General features: G+C 39.6%; 1 long non-coding RNA gene across 2 annotated transcripts; it reads right to left on the bottom strand.

Moving 5' to 3' along the window:
• Nucleotides 1-602: 602 nt before the first annotated feature.
• On the bottom strand, nt 603-20,969 carry LOC112659016 (uncharacterized). Of its 2 annotated transcripts, XR_004813841.2 has the most exons (5): nt 17,887-20,969; nt 14,956-15,027; nt 7,789-7,930; nt 2,620-2,704; nt 603-876 (listed from the first exon to the last, which is right to left on the bottom strand). It is a non-coding gene; the product is annotated as an uncharacterized LOC112659016 (long non-coding RNA). The 2 variants fall into 2 exon arrangements; XR_003136112.3 differs by lacking the exons at nt 14,956-15,027; nt 17,887-20,969 and adding an exon at nt 8,799-11,896.
• Between the last annotated feature and the right edge of the window lie 167 nt (nt 20,970-21,136).

Raw genomic sequence — 21,136 nt, forward strand, 5'->3', positions numbered from 1 at the left:
TTTCCCAGAGATTCATGGCAATTATGATGGTTTTACTTCTATGGGGGCTTGCATTCCCTTGTTAATATTCATTTCAAAAAGTAATTTATTTCCCTGCTCTAGGGATTTGTGTACTGGCCACATGCATACTATTTAGTATCTTACATAAAAATGTCTTTTGCAATAAAGATTTCAAGAAATTATCGCCTATTATATCTTGTATGTTTAATTACAAACTTGATGATAGATTATTGATTCTTTTCAGTGGTGTATTAATGATTTAAATTCTTTTTCTAGTCTAATAACTCCAAATAATGATTCCCCCTGTTACACTCTCATATTCTAAAGTGCATATTCTTAAGTCAGAGGATTGTTTCCAACAGCGAGCATGAAAATCAAGATGCAAAGTACAGAGGACACATTCAGGTGTGGTTAGAAAAATTATGAAAAAAAAAAGGAAAAAAATGATGAAGATGGTCTTGGGGAAAATGAAAAACCTTTTCTTCTGTTTCCCCAACCTCCTACCTTCTGCTACATTTCAAGGTAAGGTGACAGCTCTGAATAAACAGCGCAAACTGTATTTTCCCCATCATGTGAAAAGACCACAAGCATTAAAGAGGATGTCTTTATCAAAATATCTGTAATTGTGACCTTCAGAGAAACAGAACAAGAAGTACTGGTGAATTTCTTGTTTTTTTCATGGGTATCCCTCCTCCCTTCCTTTCATTTCCTTCATATCTAAGACTTCTTCCTGAAGCAAAAACATAGTTTCTATTACCAAAAAAAGTTGAAAAACAGAATTTAATCCATGTCCATCCACTGACTTCTCTCTTCTGTGATGGTTGGTCTTCCCTGCTCTAAGAAGAGACATTTTGTTTGCTGGACCTGAATATTATCCTAGAGAGAGAGAGAGAAAAAAAAAAAGCAAATCTGAACCATATTTTTCAAACCTGATTGGGGTCATTCTCCTGTCAAAGGCCACAAATGACTCCTACACAACTCTGCTTTCTCATGTGAGAGAAGGGAATGAAATTGAACAGTCGTTACAGAGTCATACAGTCAGAGGGCTGAAAGAAACTATAGGCCCCATCGCCATATTCAATGCTTGGATCTTTTCTATGGTACCCACAACATCGAGATTTCACGGTGCTAATCAATTTACTCTCTTTCCCCTCCGGGTTCTGAACCTGTTGAGAAATAAAAGAAGTGTGATTTTGTGACTTAGGGTAAGAAATATATATCTGGTCTTCATCCCTATTTCTGGTATAGAGTTTCTAAAGCCTTTGGAATCTCCTAAGTGATGAGAGTGATCCGTCAATGCTGTTACATTAATGAGGTGTCTTTCTGAAAGCACCTGTTGATGGAGACTGGTAACCAGGGGAACCAACCATGTGATCTGAGGGTGGAAATTTTCAGTTCCCACTCCTCCCCTTGACCTCTAGAGAGAAGAGAGGGCCTGCAGGTTGAATTCAATCACCGATGGCTAATGATTTAACAACCACACCTCTGTAATGGAACTTTCATAAAAACCCAAAAGGACAGGGTTAAGAGAGCTCCCAGTTTGTGAACAGGTGGAGATTCAGGGAGAGGGGCACGCTCAGAGAGCATGTTAGCTCCACGCCCTTTCCCCATACCTTGCTCCGTGCATCTCTTCAATCTGCCTGTTTCTAAGTGTACATCCTTTAATAATAAATTGGTGATCTAGTAAGTAAAATATTTCCCTGGGTCCTGTGAGCCAATCTAGCAAATTAAACAAACTCAAGAAAGGCATCTTTGGAACCTGTGATCTATAGCCAGTCAGTCAGAAGTATAGGTAACAGCCTCGACTTGTAATGGGTATCCTGAGGTGGAGGGGGTTGTCAGAACCTCCAGTTTGTAGCCAGTTGGTCTGAAGTATAGGTAGCAGCCTGGGTTTGTGGTTGGTGTCTACAAGGCAGGGGCGGGGGGTGGGGTCAGTCTCGCAGGACTGAACATTTAACCTGCCGGAGCTGACACTATCTCTGGGTTGGCAGGATCAGAATTGAGTTGAATTTGTAGGACACCCACCAGGTATCAGAGAATTGCTTATTGATGGAGAGAACCACCTAGCCCCATGCCCTCTGCATCGAAATTGATGACCAGAACACCTATAAGAAGGAACACAGGGACCAAAATATTAGCTTTACTAAGGTAAAACTAGGTTGTAGTGGGTGGTAGGTCTAGGCCTAGGCCTTGTGATACACATGGGGAGGATTGGGTGTGTAAAACAGACTCCTGCCCAACCCTGTGAGGGAGAGGCCTGCCATGTACTGTTGAAGACAACATGCTACCTATTTTACACAGAAATATAGAACATAAACAGCCTCTACTAGACTCTTGACATTTGGCCAATCAGGAAATCATACCGCTCTCTTGAGGAAAAGGCAGTGACGTGGGGAGGAAAGAGAGTAATTTCCACCCAGTACTTCCAGGAGCCAGAAACAGTATCCAGAAACTGTCTATACCTGGACAGTAGTGACTTCTAGAAAAATTCTTATGTGCAACAAAAATCCATATTGTTTTTTGCTTCTGCTTTATAGCACTTGTTCTATCTGAGAGTCTTTTTAGAATAAGACTAATTCCTCTTCCATGTAATAGCTCTTAGAAAGCTTTGAGACGTACCTTTAGACAGCATCATAGCTCATCTTCTCAGTTGAGCATTTCATTCAAATGAAAAACCGTTGGTTCACTCAGGCACCGTCTAGGTCTGCATATTAGATGTTTAAAGGTCACAATCATTTACAATGGACAAAAAGTAGACCAAATGGTAAAAAATAACTGAATATGCAAAGAAAACTTACTAAAAATAATAAACTATTATATTGAATGATGAAATACTAAAAATCTCTCATCAAAATCTAGGAATTGGACAGGTATGCCCACTCTTATCACTGTTGTTGATATCACTGTTGTTGATTGTCTTGGGAAATACTGACTACGCAGTCAGATGAGAAAATGAAATAAATGGTATGAATCTAGGAAATAAGACACAATAATTTTAATCTGCCCATGACATCATATCTTGCTAGTGAAATAACCATGACTTGTTAAAGATTTGTGAAACTGCTTTGCAATTTTCTTTATTAGCTCTTGCTGGATTCCAGAAAATGTTACTGTGTTAAGAGATGTTAGGTGTTATCCAACAATCTCTTCCTCTTAAAAATACAAAAAGCTATGTTCATGAACAACAACAACAACAACGACAACAACAACAACAACAAAACGAAAGCAAGGAGAATTAGGCTCTCTGTAGTCTCTGTACTATTAACTGTTCATGGCAAAGCTGTTGTGGCTGTACTTTGTCTTTTCTTTCAAATTTCAGCTCCATTTGGATTTTAGCTTTACTGTGCTATTAAAAGGACCCGTGGCTCATCTTGCATTCACCGTTGCTTTTACCTCTCTATCATGCACTTTTGAAATCCTAGTTTTTCAGAATCTCATTTAAGTTATTTAATTTCCTCTCTCACTGGCATCATTACTTGCAATTATACTAGCAGAAATGAAATGTCTTGGCTTTCCAACTTTCTCAGGCCATCTTTCTACTCCAAGTCTTATGTCGCCTGATGCTGCCCGCCTTTTTGTGAACTCCTGCAACATTCTTTTCTAAAGGTAAATGTATGTGTCTGATTGCTTCCAGGCTTTCTCTTTATGGTTATCACAAATTCCAGGAAAATAAATAGGAATATGGTTATGCCCCCCCCACTCCAAATTCCTTCTATGTCTACTATTACTCATTTCTTTCTTCTTCTCCATTAGAATAATGTAGAGCCAAGATTCTCTAAGTGTAGTTCCCAGGATAATGCAAATTCTCCAGTCCTTGGACTGGAGATGAGGCCCATCGATCTGTGTTGTAACAAGCCCTTCAGGTGATTCTGATGCATTCTAAAGTTTGCAAATTGCTGACATAAAGGACCTAATTACATCATTTATCTCATTGAGTTTTTCTTTTTTTTGAATTGTGGAAACTCTAAAAGATATTCCTTTATCAGAATTATCTAACTTGGGACGCCTGGGTGGCTCAGTGGTTGAGCGCTTTCTTTCAGCCCAGGGTGTGATCCTGGAGTCCCAGGATCGAGTCCCACATCAGGCTCCCTGCATGGAGCCTGCCTCTCTCTCTCTGTGTCTCTCATGAATACATAAATAGAATCTTTATTTTTTATTTTTTTTAGAATCTTTAAAAAAAAAGAATTATCTAAACTCCACATTCTGCAATTTATGTTAGGAATGTGGTTTTCTTAAATCTTCTCTCAAATTACTTCTTGGTTGCTTCTGTTTTCAAGGTGATAAATGTTCATGCAGATCTCTAACCTCTTGACATGTTATACTAGTCCTTCTCATCTCTCCAGAAGCCTGCTTCTTTGAATCAAGCATTTGATTCAATATTATTTTGAATGTTATATTCTAATCCTAAGTACCTATCAGTTGATCTTCAACAGTTGCTTCTGCATTCTTTACCAAGCCAACCAACTGTGTTAGATTTTCAAAAGGTCCTACTGTACACAGGGTTCCATGATGACATCTCGAGGCCCTGGGCCTACTGGGGAGTGGGGAGCTAGGGAAAGGCCTAGTGGGAGCCCTTGGGGTCCCCCACCTCCACTTCAACCAGAGTGACTCTGATTTTGTCAGTTTTATCATTGGCTTTACTCATTTAATACATTTGTTTCAAAAAGAGAGGAAAGTTTTCATGCTTTACAAAATATTTGACAGCGACTGGGTTAAATAAGTAGAATACTACATGCCTATCTAGAAATGCATAGATAGGGTACAGAGATGGGACAGATATCAAATGTCTGAAGTGACACCTGTCCTGTCATCACCATCATTATCAATCAGAAGGCACTCTCATTGCCATTCTTGATCTATAGCCACACGTAAAGAACTGCAGAGCAATATGGCTGTCATTAGTCTCATTCTTGGCCCTCTACTTTTCACTCCATCAGCCCAAGGAGTTAAATATTCCGATAAACATTTATTCCAATAATTTACTTATTTCAATAAGCATTTATTGAACAGTGACCACCCCCTTAAGTTAATCGCAGTCCCTGCAACTTGAGAAAGGGGCTCCAGACTTTGCTTTGCTTTCCACTAACATGATGCAACCAGTGTCCATTCTCTTCTTTCAAACTTCCCTCTGCAACAGTGTCAGAGCCTTGAAACAGGTTATGTGTATGAATGCCTCTTTTATTCAACAAAAATGTAGATCTTACATTTCATACTGATGGGCTAGAGTGAGGAAGAAGTGTGCATAAACGAACAGGGGAACAAGTAATACAAAACAGGAAACAAATCATCACAGTGGGTTTTTGATGTATGTATAAATATATTATTTTGCAGCAGTTTGAATTCTCATCTATGTTTTTATCACAGTTATTCGGTTAGTTTAGGTTTTCTCTGCTCAAAATAATTGAAAGAAATATAGGCTTAGAGAAGTATGCTTTAAGACAGAAAGAAGCTAAGTTGAGATTGTAAAATTTCAGTAAAAATTCATCAAACAGACTCAAGAGTTGCTGATAACAACACATATTCTAATTATTTCATTCTTTCCATCCATATTCTTCCTTTTATATTTCTGGGTTGTCCTTATTCTTTTTTGCATGCCTACTCAGCCCAGACTCACTATCTTTGGGAACTATGCCCCCAACACACACACACACACACACACACACACACACACACACACAAATGAATTCCTGTAGCCATAACCATATTATATGGCCATGGCGCTTTGGCACAGTTGGTTGGACCAGGAATGGACCTTTGCCCTTAAGGAAATTCAATTCATTGGCTGTGTATGGCCAGTCAGATGATCTCTGGTGGATGTGAATCAATGGATGAGAAGACTGAGTACTGATGGGAAGTCCTCTAATTCTGGACCATTAGACCGACAGTCCATACTTTCCTACAAAGTCACCAGTTCTTGAGGCTTAGTTCAGCTTTCCTTGGATTCTGTGATGTACCCAATATCTTTCCATAAATACTCTCCTTCTCTCTCTCTGTCTGTCTCTCTCTCTCTCCTCTTTCTGCTTACTTGACTGGATTTCTGTTATATGAAACTAAATATTCCATAAGACACTCTATCTTTGAGAAGGCCCCTACTGTTACTCTCAAACATCAAACCATATGCCCCCGCTACTTCCAAAACTGTTTTTAAAAAAAGATTTACTTATTTTAGGGGAGAGAGAGAGCATATGTGAGTAGGAGGAGGGACAGAGGGACAGGAAGAGGGAAAGAGAATCCACAGGCAGACTCCCCACAGAGTGTGAGGCCCCACACAGGGCTTGATCCAAGAGTCATCTGCTTTAAGTGAATGAATCACCCAGGCGCCTCCTCTACTACCAAACTCTTAATCTCAAATCTTAGTAACCATTTAAACCATGCTTCTCAATGCAGGCTACAATTGAAAATTACTTGGAAATTTTATAAAACCTATCAGTGCCCCAGCCACATCCTACACTGGTTGAGTCTGAAACTCCAAGTGCAGGGCCTTGATATTAAAAATGACTTTAAGATTCCCCAGATAATTCTAAGAACCACCCAAGATGGCAAAACACTGGAATATGACAATAACCACCCATTCTGCCGATGTATCCAGTGAAGGTCATACTCACTGTAAACTTTATCTGGCTGTGATGTCTGTGCTAAGAAAATCAGATATAGAAACATCATTAAAAAAAACAACAGACAGGGAGCCTGGGTGGCTCAGTCAGTTGGGCATCTGCCTTCAGCTTGGGTCATGATCCCAGGGTCCCAGGATCAAGCCTCTCTTCAGGCTCCCTGCTCGGTGGGGAGTCTGCTTCTCCTTCTCTCTCTGCCTCCTCCCCCCGCTCATGCTTTGTCTCTCTCTCTCTCTCTCTCTCTCTCAAGTAAATAAATAAAATCTTCTTTAAAAATTATCAAGGTAATTCTTCCCTTTAAAGGAGATTTATTTCTCTTTCCAATATGGTATTTTTTACTGTTTTCTTAAATAACTGTTCTCTCTCAATTAAAAACATGTTTCAATTTATTCAGCAACCATTTAGAAAGTGAAAGCCACAGACTGGGAAAAATATTTGCCACCAGTATCTATATACCTGACATATATACATCTAACATAGATATATATCTGAGATATATATATATGTCAAATGATTCATTATTATGCAGAATATATAAAGAATTCATAATAATTATTTTTTTAAAAAATACAAAACACCCAACTTTAAAAAATGGGCTAAAGATTTTAGACACCTGACAAAAGATATCCAAATAGCCAATAAATATATGAAAATATCCTCAATATTATTATTGCATTAGGAAAATGTAAATCAAAGCCACAATGAAATGTGAAATTAATAAAGTGATATGTGAAAGAATGAAGTAATTAGAATAGATGTTATTATTAACAATCATTAAATGCAAATTAAGCCCAGCAGAATATCTAAAATTAAAAAAGGCAGGGGTGCCTGGATGACTCAATCAGTTGAATGGCCTACTCTTGGTTTCATCTCAAGTCATGATCTCAATGTAGTGAGACTGAAGTGCATTTGGGGGCTCTGTTTGAAGCTTCTCTCCCTCTGTCCCTTCCTCCACTCATGTCCCCCTCTCTCTCTCTCTCTCAAATGAATAAATGAATCTTTAAAAATTAATAAAGTTGAAAAAGACAGACAGTACTGGGTGTTGGTGAGTATATGAGTATACAACCATTGCTAGCAGGAGTATAAAACAGTCAATTTGGAAAAGTGTTTGGCAGTTTCAAATAAAGGTAACATACACCTACCACATGACTTAATTATTCCACTTGCATGTACATACCCAAGATAATTGTATGTGTATCCACAAAAAGCTGTATACAAAGATGTTCCTAGGGGCTTTACTCATACTTCCTGGCAGTATTCAATTGTTTGGCAGTTTCATACAGTCAACATACACCAACCAACGACCCAGGAATTCACTCCTGCATATACCAGAGAGAACTGAGTGTAGGTGTTTACAAAAAAAAAAAAGTACAACAATTTTCACAGGAGATTTATTCATATAATCAAAACCTGAAAATAACCCCAAATGCTCATCAATACAAGAGTGAATAAACATTTTGGTATATTTATATGATGGAATACTACACAGTAATACAAAAAGAAAAACCTACTGATATATGGGATGACATAAATGAATCTCAAAAACATCATGCTGAGTGAAAGAAGCCAATTCCCCTTCCTGCCAAAAAAATACACACTATATGGTTCCAGTTACATGAAGTGAAAAAACAAACAAAATTAGGGTATGGTTAATGAAATCAGAAAAGTGTTTTTTTTTCTAGCAGAAAGGAGACATTGATTGGCAATAAGCAGAAGGACATTTCCTAGAGGGATGGAAATTCTATAACAATTGGGGTAGTGGTTACCAGAGTGTGTATGTGGCTTGAAATTCATCAGGCTACACATTTAAGACTTAACGAATTTTAATGTTACATGCACTGAAATTATACTCCAGTAAATACGTATTTAACAAATATTTACCAAGGTTCTGTTATGTGCCTGGACATGTACAAGGCATTTAGAATTCAAAGAGGAATGAGATAGGAAGGGTACTTCTCCCTAGAAGGGATGTTGGCATTTTAGGCAATGTATTGATAATAACCTTCTCTTTCTCTCCTGGGCTCACAATTAAAGAAAGTAAGGAAGGTAGGAAGGAAGAGAGAGAGAGACAGAAAGAGGGAGAGAGAAAGAAAGGAGAAAGAAAAAAGGAAGGAAGAAAGGAAAAAAAAGAGAAGGAAGAAGGAAGAAAGGAAAAAAGGAAAACAAAAAAGAAGGACAGGGACTTACCGGTATCAGAATGTCAACATTGTTACTGACATAAGGACTGGAGAAAATGCCTCTAGACTTATCATCCAAATTTACACATGAGTTGGCAGTCCTTGGACTCCCAAGAGTCCATCCAAGGAGAAGTTTGTGTCCAGAGATCAGACTTCCCAAGATTGCTAGCTTCACATCCTGACATTGTGACATGGATGGACTTTGAGGACATTGTGCCAAGGGAAGTAAGTCAGCCAGAGAAAGAAAAATATACTGAGTGATCTCACTTATATGTGAAATCTCAGAAACCTGAACTAGAAACAGCAGAGCGGTGGTAACCAGAGGCTTGGGGGAAGGGGAAGTGGGGAGTTTTTTGGCCAAAGGGCACACACTTCTAGTCATAAGATGAATAAGTTTTGTGGATCCAATGAACAGCATGGTGATTATAGTTAATAATACTGTATTACATACTCAAAAGTTGCTACGTGAGAGATCTTAAGTGTTCTCACCACAGGGGAAAAAAAAAGGTAATTATGTGACACGATGAAGGTATTAGCTAACCGCACAGTGGTAATCATTTTTACAATATTTAAGTGCACCAAATTAACACGTTGTATGCCTTAAACTTACACAATGTGTATGTCAATTATATCTCAATAAAGCTGGGGGTAAAAAAAAAAAAAAGATTCCTGGCTTCTCAAGATGGCTGCAGAGTAGACCCACTTCCCAAGACTGTTGGCTCAGGGAATGGTAATAGAACAAGAGTGAATCTCTAGTGCTTTTGAACTTGCAGTAGATTAGCTCCACTCAATTGAGAAACAGAGGCCAGTGGATGTCACCCACCAATCAGGTAGGTCAGTCCTCCTCCATGGAGAGGAGTAAGTCAGGAGTGGGAAGAGAGGCTGACTGTACAGTCCAGCAGAAGATCCTCCAAGTGAAAACATGAGGCCAGAGAAGGGCAGGATCACCCAACAACCCCCCAAAACAAGGAGATAGACATATAAACAAGCAAGCACAAAATGTTTTATAGATGATAACAACAAGTTCACAACACGTACGGAAGAGAATGGTGTACTCTATTGGGAGTGAAAGTCATAAAAACTTCAAAGAAGGAGAAAGACAAGCTGACTTTGAAAGACAAGAGGTGGAGGGCCTTCTCAGGCAGAGTTCTTCCAGAACATGAGAAGAGTCATGAAGATATGGCGTGGTGTGACACACCCAAAGAACTTTGGGGACTAGGTAGTTGGTGTAGCTGCTTGCTGAGAAGAGTGTGGCAAGAAATGAGGCTACATGACAAATGTCTTTGGAGGCTGGGCTAAGGATTTGGGGATTTATTTCCAAGTAATAGAGATGATCCTATAATGAGATTCCTATTTTTAGATGGTTGCATACAAGATGGAAGGTAAGTCTGAAGCTCAGGATTATAGTCAAGGAGAGAGACGCTGAGGATCTGACATCTCTGAAGGAGATGGAGAATCCAGGGAAATGACTGAAGGGAAAGATAGAGTTCAGCTTGCGAAGTGTTGAGTTTGAGAGATTTATAGGACCTGGGCAAGTCTCTCAAAGGCAGCCTGATGTATCGCTCTGTAGCTAAGGGGGAACACTGAGGCTGAATGTATAGATTTACAAGTGGTCCAAATGGCTACCGCTATGCCTAGACAGAGTGAAAATAGAAAAGCACTCCCCATCCAGGTGGAGGGTTCTCTATTTCTACCTGCCCTCTGTCTCATGAGTTGTGTTGTCTCTTGTGGGAAGACTTTACCTTCCCATCCCACTGGTGTCATGCTGGGCCATGTGACTTGCTTTGGCTGATGGAATGGAATGCATGCTGCACTCAGAAAGCTCTAGAAACTACTCTATGTTTCTGTAAACTCTCTTGCTTGATTCCTTGTGTCACAAGGTTGACACCTGCCAAACAGGGGCTGATTTTCTAATTGACATCTGCAAATGAAGAGGAACAAGACTGAGAAGAGTTCTAGTCTCCTCGCTGTCTGGAGTAGAGCAGACAGTGAGGCAGAGGTGTGCATGACCCTCAGCTGACATTTGGCATGGGTGAGATTTAAACTGTTTTTGTTGTAAGCCGTTGAAGATTTGGGTCATTTATTATTGCAGCAAAACTGGCTAATACCCATTCTCACCTCTCACATCTTCTTGAATCTACTACAATGTAAGTTCTAAGAAGGCACAGACATGATTTTGTTCACTATTGCTTTCCCTGAGCCCCCAAATGGTGACTGGCACATAGTAGTTGCTCAATAAAACCTGTTGACTGAGCTGTCTCCTCTAACATTCCTTGACTTCCCCTTTTTCTCAAGTGACAACCTTGTTTCTTTCATTTCACTGAGAAAATTAAGAAATCAGAAGACTCATCTTACCTCTCACCACTATATTTATCAGCAGACCTACCTCTGCCCCATTATTCACTATTTCCTACTTGTTATGGAAGCACTATCTATGCTGATATCTCAGGCTGGTTTTTTTGGTCAAAACATCGAATCCTCTGGTCTTTCTCTTACTCGAAAACATTGTGCCTACAATTCTCTCTCTCTTTCTCTCTCTCTCTCCCACATTTTCATCAGCATACTACTATACTATAATGACTTTCTTCTTAGAAAACAAAATCATTTTTAAAAAGTCAATAATTGCCAGGGTCTAGGGGGAAGGAAGGCATGAATAGGCAGAGCATATCATTATACATTTGTCCAAATCCCCAGAATTTACAACCCTGACAGTGAACCCTAATATTAACTATGGACTCTGAGTGAGGATGACATGTCATTGTAAGTTCACCAGTTGTAACAAATGTACCACTCTAGTGGAGGATGTTGATAGTGGAGGAGGTTGTGTGGGGGGGAAGTGGGCAAGGGGTAAATAGGACATCTCTGTACCTACTACTCAAGTTTTCTGTGAACCTAAAACCACTTCAAGAAATAAAATCCACAAAAAAATCAACTCACTAGCCCCCACAATGCCTTCCAGCTACTGGTTTATTCTTTGTTTTCCTTTAGAGCATGATTTTTCAAATGAGTTATCTATCAATGGATCTATGACAAAGGAAGCTAAAGCATACAATGAGGACAAGAAGTCTCTTCAAAAAATATTGTTGGGAAAACTGGTCAGGTACATACAAAAGAATGAAACTGGACCACTTTCTTACACCATACACAAAAATAAACTCAAATGGATTAAAGACCTAAACATAATACCTGAAATCATAAAACTCCTAAAAGAAAACACTTGGTTATCAGCCTTTGCAATATTTTTTTCTGGACCTGTCTCCTCAGGCAAAGAAACAAATCCAAAACTAAACATTTGGGACTATATCAACTAAAAACCTTTTGCACAGCAAAGGAGACCATCAATAAAATGAAAAGGCAACTTACTGAGAAAATATTTGGAAATGGTATATCCAATAAGAGGTTGATATCCAAAATATAAAAAGAACTCATACATTTCAACACCACAACAAAACAAAAACTAAATAATCTGATTAAAAATTAAAAGACCCAAATAGAAATTTTTCAAGGAAGACATACAAATGGCTAACAGACACATGAAAAGATGCTCAACATCACCAATCATCATGGAAATGCAAATTAAACCACAATGAAATATCACCTCACACTAGTCACTAGTATCAAAAGAAAGAGAACGAAAGAAAGAAAGAAAAGAAAAGAAAAGAAAAGAAGAAGGAAGGAAGGAAGGAAGGAAGAAGAAGAAAGAAAGAAAGAAAGAAAGAAAGAAAGAAAGAAAGAAAGAAAGAAAGAAAGAAAGAACGAACAAGCGTTGGTGAGGATATAGAGAAAAGAGAATCCTAAAAAAAAAAAAAAAAGAGAGAGAGAATCCTTGTGCATTGTTAATGGGAATGTAACCTGGTGCAGTCACTGTGGAAAACAGTATTGAAGTCCCTCAAAAACTTAAAGATAGAAATATCATATAATCCAGTAATTCTACTTCTGGATAGTTACTCAAAGAAAACAAAAACACTAATTTGAAGGGATATATACACCCTCATGTGTATTGTAGTATTATTTACAATAGAAAGATACGGAAGCAACCTAAATATCCATCTATAGATGAATGGATAAAGAAGATACAGGGTGTGTGTGAGTGTGTGTGTGTGTTACATTTAATGGAACATTGCTCAGCCATTAAAAAGAATGACATCTTGCTGTTCACAAATGGATGGGCCTAGAGGATATTAAGTGAAATAAGTCACACAGAGAAAGAAAAACACCATATGATCCCACTCATAGGTGGAATCTAAAAAAAAAATACAAAAACAAAAACAAAAGAAATGAACAAACAAACCAATGGGGGTGGGGAACAGAAACAGACTCACAAATATAGAGACCAAACTGGTGGTTGCCAAAGGGGAGGAGGTGGGGATAGGTGAAATAGGTGAAGGGGACTAAGAGGTACAAACTTCAAGTTACAAAAATAGTTATGGGGATGGAAAGCATGGCATAGGGAATACAGTCAATAATACTGCACTAACCTTGTATGATGGCAGATGGTGACCACGGTTATAGTAGTGAGCATTTTGTAATGTATAGAATTGTTGAATCACTATATTGTATGCCTCAAACTAATACAATATTGTATGCCAACTACAGTTCAAATTTTTTATCAAAAGTTGTTTATCTCTCACCTACACAACATTCACTTCAACACCAATTACCATGGCCAGAATAGAATTCTTGGCTTCACCCGTCCCTCATAACCCAGAGCCATCTTCCACTCATCTTGCCTCTCTTAGTAAATGGCGACATCTTTCACTGAGTATTCAAGCCAAAGATCTGAGTCATACTTGATTCTTCTATTTTCCTTATGTCCCTGACCCAATCTATCAAGCAAGTTCTGTGAGTGCTCCTTTGAAAATAGATACCCCAAATGGACACTTCTCACCAGTTCCACCGCTATCATGTCAGGCCAAGCCACCACAGTCTGTCCACTTGGACAACTGCAATAATCTGATCACTTTGCTCCTTCACTCTCGGCTTTCTCATAGCTTCTATCAATTCAGAATAATATCCCCAACTCCTGACCTGGTCTACAAATCCTTAAATGGTTCAGCCCCTCCCTACTTTTTTAATCTGCATCTCTTTCCTCTGTCCTCTGGCTTGTTCACTCACACTAGCCAGATTGTTGATCCTAGAACACCAAGCTCATGCTGCCACTGGGATCCTGTTCTTCCGAATATCTACATGGCTGTTCCCTTCACTTACCCAGGACTCTGGACAAGTGTCGCCTCTTCAGATGGGCTTTTCTTGACCTCCCCACCTCAAGTAGCATCCTGTCCAGTGCCATTCTGGCATACTTTACTTACCTGTATTAGTTTTCTTTGTAACACCTACCCCATGAAACACTACACTATCTATTCGTTTGCTTGCTTATTGTCTATCTGCTTCACCAGAACTTAAGCACCACAATAACAGCAAAGATTTTCTGCTTTGTTTCTGCTATAATGCCAGTGCCATGTGGCTGGCACATAAATTGTAGTGGAAACAGAGTACCAAAAATGAGCTCATCAGAAGATGAAGAATTTCTTTCTTTGTATAAAACAGATAAGTTACCAACATGAGGAAATATTGGTAATAACAGGAGATGTGAGTTTTATCAGAAAAAGACAGAGAAGTGAGAAAAGTAGGATTTAGTCCTTGTTTACAGCATGGATGAAATCAACCTAATCTCAACAGATCTCAATATCTTCATTTATCAACAAGAAACAGAATATTCCACAACAGATTGGGGAGAAAAAAAAAGGAAATAACTCAAACAAAAAGTTTTGAGCTTTTTCAAGAAGAAATGTATTTCACCAATTCGAGGTATTGTTAATACCCCATCTGGTCATGACTGATGGAATAGATTTTTGGATTTCACGAATTTAACAACTTGCTAATGTCACTTCTATGTTTTTTCTTTGTTCTGTTTTAATCCTCCAGGTTCATATTGAATACAAAATTTGCCTATCATAAAATAATCCTCTTGCCCCATGACCCAGAATGTCTTTGGTTTTGATTTTGCTTACCATTTTTCTTTATTTTTTGTTTTGTTTCATTTCCTTTTCTCAAGCTCTGAAACTAGAAGTTGCTAGAAATAATTGTAGGGAAAGTTGTGAGTTTTCATGAAAGGGTAAAGTTGCTCAGAACATTAAGTAAGCAAAATATTATTTCTCCATTCTTACCCGCTCAGTTTCTGGAGATCCATTGGCTCTTAAGGAGAGCAGGTCTAGAGCCAAAGAGAACACACTCTGTTCCTAAAACAAAGGAGCTTACATCAGAGAGCTAATTGCAACCAATTCTCTGGATTCATGCCTAAGGGATACTGACCATCTTTCTTACTAAAACTGAAGGTGTGAGTACCATCAAACCCTTTGTAGCCTATTGCATAATTGTGGACTCAGATACACACAATCAAATGATTTCTCCTCAAATCTAGTTCCTTAAAGTAAAACCTCTAATGAAAACCAGTTAAGGCTAATACCATATTGATCTTGTCTCCCAAACCAGAGCTCTAAAAGGACTCTCCATGTAATCATTCATTCAGCAGATACTTACTGAATACCTGTTATGCACAAAGTAGTACATGAGGCACTAGGAATAAAAAGGTGACTTAGAGGCATTTCCTGTCTTTAGAAACACGTAGAGGGGTGCCTGGGTGGCTCAATCGGTTAAGCATCTGGCTCTTGGTTTTAGCTCAGGTCATCATTTGGCAGTTGTAGGATCAAGCCCTGCATTGAGCTCTGTGCTCAGTGCGGAGTCTGCTTCAGATTCTCTCTCACTCTCCCTCTCTCTCTCTCTCAAAAAAAATGAAATCTTTTTTTTAAAAAAGATAAAAAAAGGAACACATAGAGTCTGGTTGGAATGATCAGATGTTTCCAGAGACATGTAACACATTATAAATTTGGAAATGCCCTGAGAGTGATGGAATAGTGACACTATTTAAGGTATCTAGACATGACACCATCCCTAATTAATCGTGTGACTGTGGGTGTTTCATAGCTGCAATGATACTCAATGTCTTCATCTGTAAACTGGAAATTATGATAATGCACTGGCCTTATCCAGGTGCTGTGAAAAGGCAACGAATGAGATAATACATATGAAATTCTTAACACAGTGCTTGCCATGTAGTGTGTGTTTAATCAATGGCAGTGATTATCATGGCCACTGAGATGCAAAGGAGAGATGAGGATACATCTAGGATACAGGGAAAAGGTGAGATTTCCATTAGGAGGTAACATTTGAGCTGTATCTTAAAGAATCAGTTAGATTTGGACTTGGGCATTTAGCAGAGAGAACTAAGGAAAGAGGAAGTCGTGTTGCAGTAAGGTTAGTGAGCAGTTGATGATTTTTGTTTATTGCTCATTTGTCTGTAGCAAAGCCAGCAGGAAGGAGAATAGTGGAGAATTCCTGTTGAAGAGCTAGGTTAGGGCAGATTAGGAAGGATCTTGAAAGCCAGGCTGATGAATCTGGGCTTAATCCAAAGACATTATGGATTCCGAAGACTCTAGGTTTGGGGTAAAGGAAGGGAAAAATGACTACACTTCAAGAAAACTAAACTGGAAGCAATGGAGAAGAATGATGGAGGAGACAGCATGCCCACTTCACATAAATCCCGACAGTCCCCTAGTTCTAATACAGCCCCAGGATCTGCTCCAGGCAGCCGTTAGTAATTGAGCAATGCTGGCGTGAAGGATGAGATGGAGGATTATCCATCCCTGAACTAGAGCCACGATGGAAGAGATGAGGGAGCTTTTGCTGGTATCCAGCTAGCAAATACACGTCTCAAATGGAAAGAGGGAAAAGGCACCTAACTTTCTGGCCATCTCTGTGAGATCCAACAGGACTAGTCATCTGAAGCTGCAAAATGATGGCAGGGTCAACTTTCACCTGTTACAGATGGAGGGCTCAGTTTTTGATTCATTCAAACCAACTGTTCCCTCCCAGTATCTTAGAGGCAGGGCAATTCACAATAGTCAAATGGCTCCTTGGAAACCAGACATATGAGGAGGGTAGTTATTCGATTCACAGTGGATTTAGTTTTTCCATGGTGCCCCTGCGCCCCATCTAGTAAAATCTGGTGGAAATTACAAACTGTAGAAATTCAGCCCTCTATCACAATAACAGGATGCACCTGTAGATTTCATAGAATTAGCAGCAGCATTCTCTCAACACCAGTTTGAGAGAAATAAGACTTTGCATAGCACCAACTGGGGCAAAATCTGAAGTAGTATGACATACCTCTCAACGATGAAAGGTGTCACAGCAGAGCAGACTCCACATCTACCACCCACTCAACAAACGTGTGCTGAAGACCTCCACCCCCGGCTTCCCTTGTGTTGGTTGATTTGCTATTTGGGGGATTATCAATTTAACAAATGTGTTTGCAATTGGTTGGGGGCCTTTCTGCTCCCAACCCTATAATTACATTGTGGGCTCTTGGTGAGCAGGAACCCTAGTTTTCTTGGTCTTTGCATCTTTCCCTGGACTGAGTGCTTTGTTCCTGGGTTCTCAATCTGATTCCTTGAATTAAACCTTATTGAAGGATGCCCCCAAGAGCACGTATGCTGTATGGAAAAAACTAAATGGCGGGACCTTGAATGGAGATTTCAGGCCCGTATCTAGAAGATGAAGGTCAGAAAGGCCTGGGGCACCACAGACTTAGGAAAACAGCCTCTTCCTGAACCTAACAAAAACATGAGCTATGTAAACAATCGGCTTTCTGCAGCACCCCTGGTCATTTGACTGCCTAGAGTCCTCCTCTCTCTGGATTCTGACTCTGAGGCCACAGCTCTGCAAGCGTGCTCTGCTAGGAGTGTGAGATGAGAGAGTGGGGCCGCTTTCATGTGGTGCAGCTGGCAAAGGCAGGGCAGGCCTGCATGCTCAAAGGATCCCTGCAGAACCCCAGTCATTTCTCTTGTCAAGAGCTCATTTCTTTCTTTCTCTGAGTAGATTGTGAGCATCCTCAGAGCGAGTCTGAATTTCTTAGATTGTCCCCAGATCCTAGCACCATACTTTAATCGCAGGTTTGCAGGCAACATTTGCTGAGGGGTGACTTGACAGAAATGAAATTCCTTTATCTGAGTTTTGCCCTCTCCCTTCCTGAGACTCACCTGTTGACGTTAGTCCACTACGAAATGGTGAAGAGGAGAGCAGCAGGGGAGAAGAGGGAGAAATCCTGGGATTCCTGAGCTCATGGGCCTTCTCTCTTGCCCCTGGTTCACAGAGGAAGCTGTGTTCAGCATTTTAACACACCCTCAAAGTGAAGTCAACTCCAAAAGGCAGGAGCAAGAAATGGGAATTTTATTTATTTATTTATTTATTTATTATTATTTTTTTTTACTCAAGACTTTTGTGGAAGTGTTGGGGGAAGGGGTTAACATTGCAGAGCAAATTGCAAACTATTATTTGCCAATGATCTTAAAAATCCCTTTAAGCTCTCTATTATTTCCCCCAAAGTTCCCCTTAGTTTTTCCCTCTCTCCTCACCCCTTCTCTGTGCTGTCATCTCTACTTCTCCATTGCCAATTCACCATCTCTTTTTCCACTATGAAGCAATTTTTCTCACCCTTGACATGTCTAATGTGCATGCTCATGCCCACCCTATTGACTCTGCCTATTCTCTGTGGAGAACTGGTGACACCATCCTCCACAAATAGGAGTCAGCAAGCTGTGGTACCTCGTCCACCTATGAAGTTTACCATCCCTCACTGTTGTCACTTCTTTCTTATCTCTTTCTTCCTTATCTCATCCTTTCCCCTTACTTTTTATTTCTGCTCTCAAGCATTCAAGATGCAGCTCTTTTATCTCCTTTCAAAGGAGAATCTGTGCCACTTGGGACAAGGGTCTTTGTTGAAAGGACCAGCAAAATGACAAGCCATAATGGTAAATGAGGGGAAAATGAAAGAAGGTGACAGATTTCTCACCACATCTTTTCCCTTCACCTGCTCTTCCTTTACCCCCTTTCTCTGCATCGAGACTCTTAGAAATAGTTTCTGCTATAAGCTAACTATTCATTAGTAGGGTGATGGAAGAGATGCGGGAACCAAGGGTTTAGGATAGTCTGGATGATAAATGCCAAAAACAGAGTTCCTGTCTTCAAGGACCACCCAATATAGTGGGAATGAGAGAACAACCAAAACTGAAGGACTAGCTCTTGTCCATTAATGGCACCACCTTTCTGCCCCTCACCTCATCTTAGCCTCAGGCACCTGGATTTAACCACCTGTTGTCTCCTCCCATCTGCCCTTGCTGGCCTCTTCATTCTGTGTCCACTAGCGTCTTCACCAGGGAACGTTCAAGGAAGGGAAAAGATGAGATCTAAATCAGTGAGTTTTTACTCTACCAAAGTTTACAACCGCCATTCTTTACTTCTTGCCCCTGTATACCAGGTAATAAAACTGCATTTTTCCTTTGCAAGATATCCTGACATCGTTCCTCCTTGCCATTCCTGTTTGTATCAGTTCATTCAGGTCCTTATTATTTCATGCCTGGGGAATATCATAGCATCTCGGTACACCCAGTCTCCCCTGCACCTTTAATCTCTCCTGTTTGCTGCCCCAGCTCAGGCATTGCTTGGATTGTGCCTGCCCTTGCTTTGATATCTTTAGGGATTAAAATTCAGATATCTTATATTGTCCATCATGGTCCACCTCAGTTTGAATCCAACTGATATTTCTACCCACAGCTTCCACTATCTGTCTACCTGGCTCTGCTTCTGGCCAACTGCAGACCATCCCTTGTTACCTAGGCATGTCCACCTACCAAGGCTGCACTTATTCCTCAAGGACCATTTTTAGACCTTTCTCCATCATAACAACCCACTAAATTTTCCCTTCCTGGCTTTCTGTTTTTCTTCTTATCATGACCATTTGTATTTATCATTTTTTACCATTAGAAAACCATCTCTCAAGCCTAAGATAAGGCAGACTGGATCAGAAATTTGCTGTCTGATGTAAGGAACAGTTTCTTCTGGGAAGTACCAAGCTTTTCTGGTAACAGGGTTGAGCAATTTCCTGATAAACTGAGACTCAACTTGCACAGTTGACCGTCTGTCCTGTGAGGAACTTAGCTGCCTTTAACCAAATGTTCCTTTCTTAGGCTGAATCTATCAATGTTATCTACACTTTCTTAAAAAGAAAACAAAACAAAACAAAACCCTCTAGTAGAACAAAAATCTTTGAACTGGACTCACTGGAAATTACCTCCTTGCAGCAGGCTTGAGACAAAATTTTGACATGTACTCACAAAGAATTTATCTGTAATTGCTTTACCATATGCTAGTTATATTTTATGCATAATTGTCTTCACAAATAGCAGTATAACAGCATTTAAACAGTGCATTACAATACAGCATGGCAGGTACTATGACAGTGGTAGATAGGATTAGAAACGGCCTCCTGGAGGAAGTGATACTCAAGTGTCTTTCCGTCTCAATTATAAATTCATCAAGCACAACAGCTTTGGTATATAGAGCGTCAGTGTGAGATTATGTATAATTCATGACAAAATGGTTCTGTGACCTTCCCCTATCCCTAGATCTTCAGTCTCTGCATACTGCAGTGTGACATCAACTAGAAAGCTCAAGGTCAGGAAACAAGGACTGAAAGTTCACTCAGTGCAAATTGTAAAAGTCAACTAAGTTCTTTGTTTTATATTAGTCCATCTGAATACTGAGAGTTGGTTGTCTTACTTTGTCAGAAAAATTGTGGGGGCTTTGTGATATAGTATTATCTTGAAACTTTCCGTTAACATGAATTTAAATGTTTTATAAATACAATCAATTACTTAAAGGTATCTTTTTTTGTACTGCTTTTCTAGTGGACCTACTTGTTCCTTTGCTACTTGACCTTCACCATCTTGTTTCAAATGTCAAGATATGTTTATATGAAACTTTAATATTAGGAAGAAACTTCAAATTATGTCAGACAATGGAATCATTTAGCTAGACTTATGGTTTAAAGCAAAATGGCAGAACCTCCATATTTGGAAAAGATAAGGTAAAAGCATTTTTGCTTAGAAGCTCATAAAATGCTGTTTTTTTCCCATTGGTGAGTTATGGTTGTTCTTACATGATTCGAAAATTGTTGAGCCATTCCTAAGCAAGCCTGCTGTCCAATGGGAAATCACTAATGCAGGAATGTGTGACGTTTGCTCTGTCCATTGAGCACAATTATATTAGTCAGGGTAAGTCAAGCTGCTGTAACAAAAGACCCCACAATGATGTGGCTTAATGTGAAAAAATGTTTACTTATATATAGCAGTTTGAGGTACATACACCTGGTCATATGTAGCTGTGTCCAGGCATTCAGTAGCCTGGTTGGAGCACAGTACTGGCATTTTCAATACCCAGCTTCCAAGATTA

The sequence above is a fragment of the Canis lupus genome, chromosome 2 (assembly GCF_003254725.2).
Source record: "Canis lupus dingo isolate Sandy chromosome 2, ASM325472v2, whole genome shotgun sequence".
NCBI classification, from domain to species: domain Eukaryota; kingdom Metazoa; phylum Chordata; class Mammalia; order Carnivora; family Canidae; genus Canis; species Canis lupus.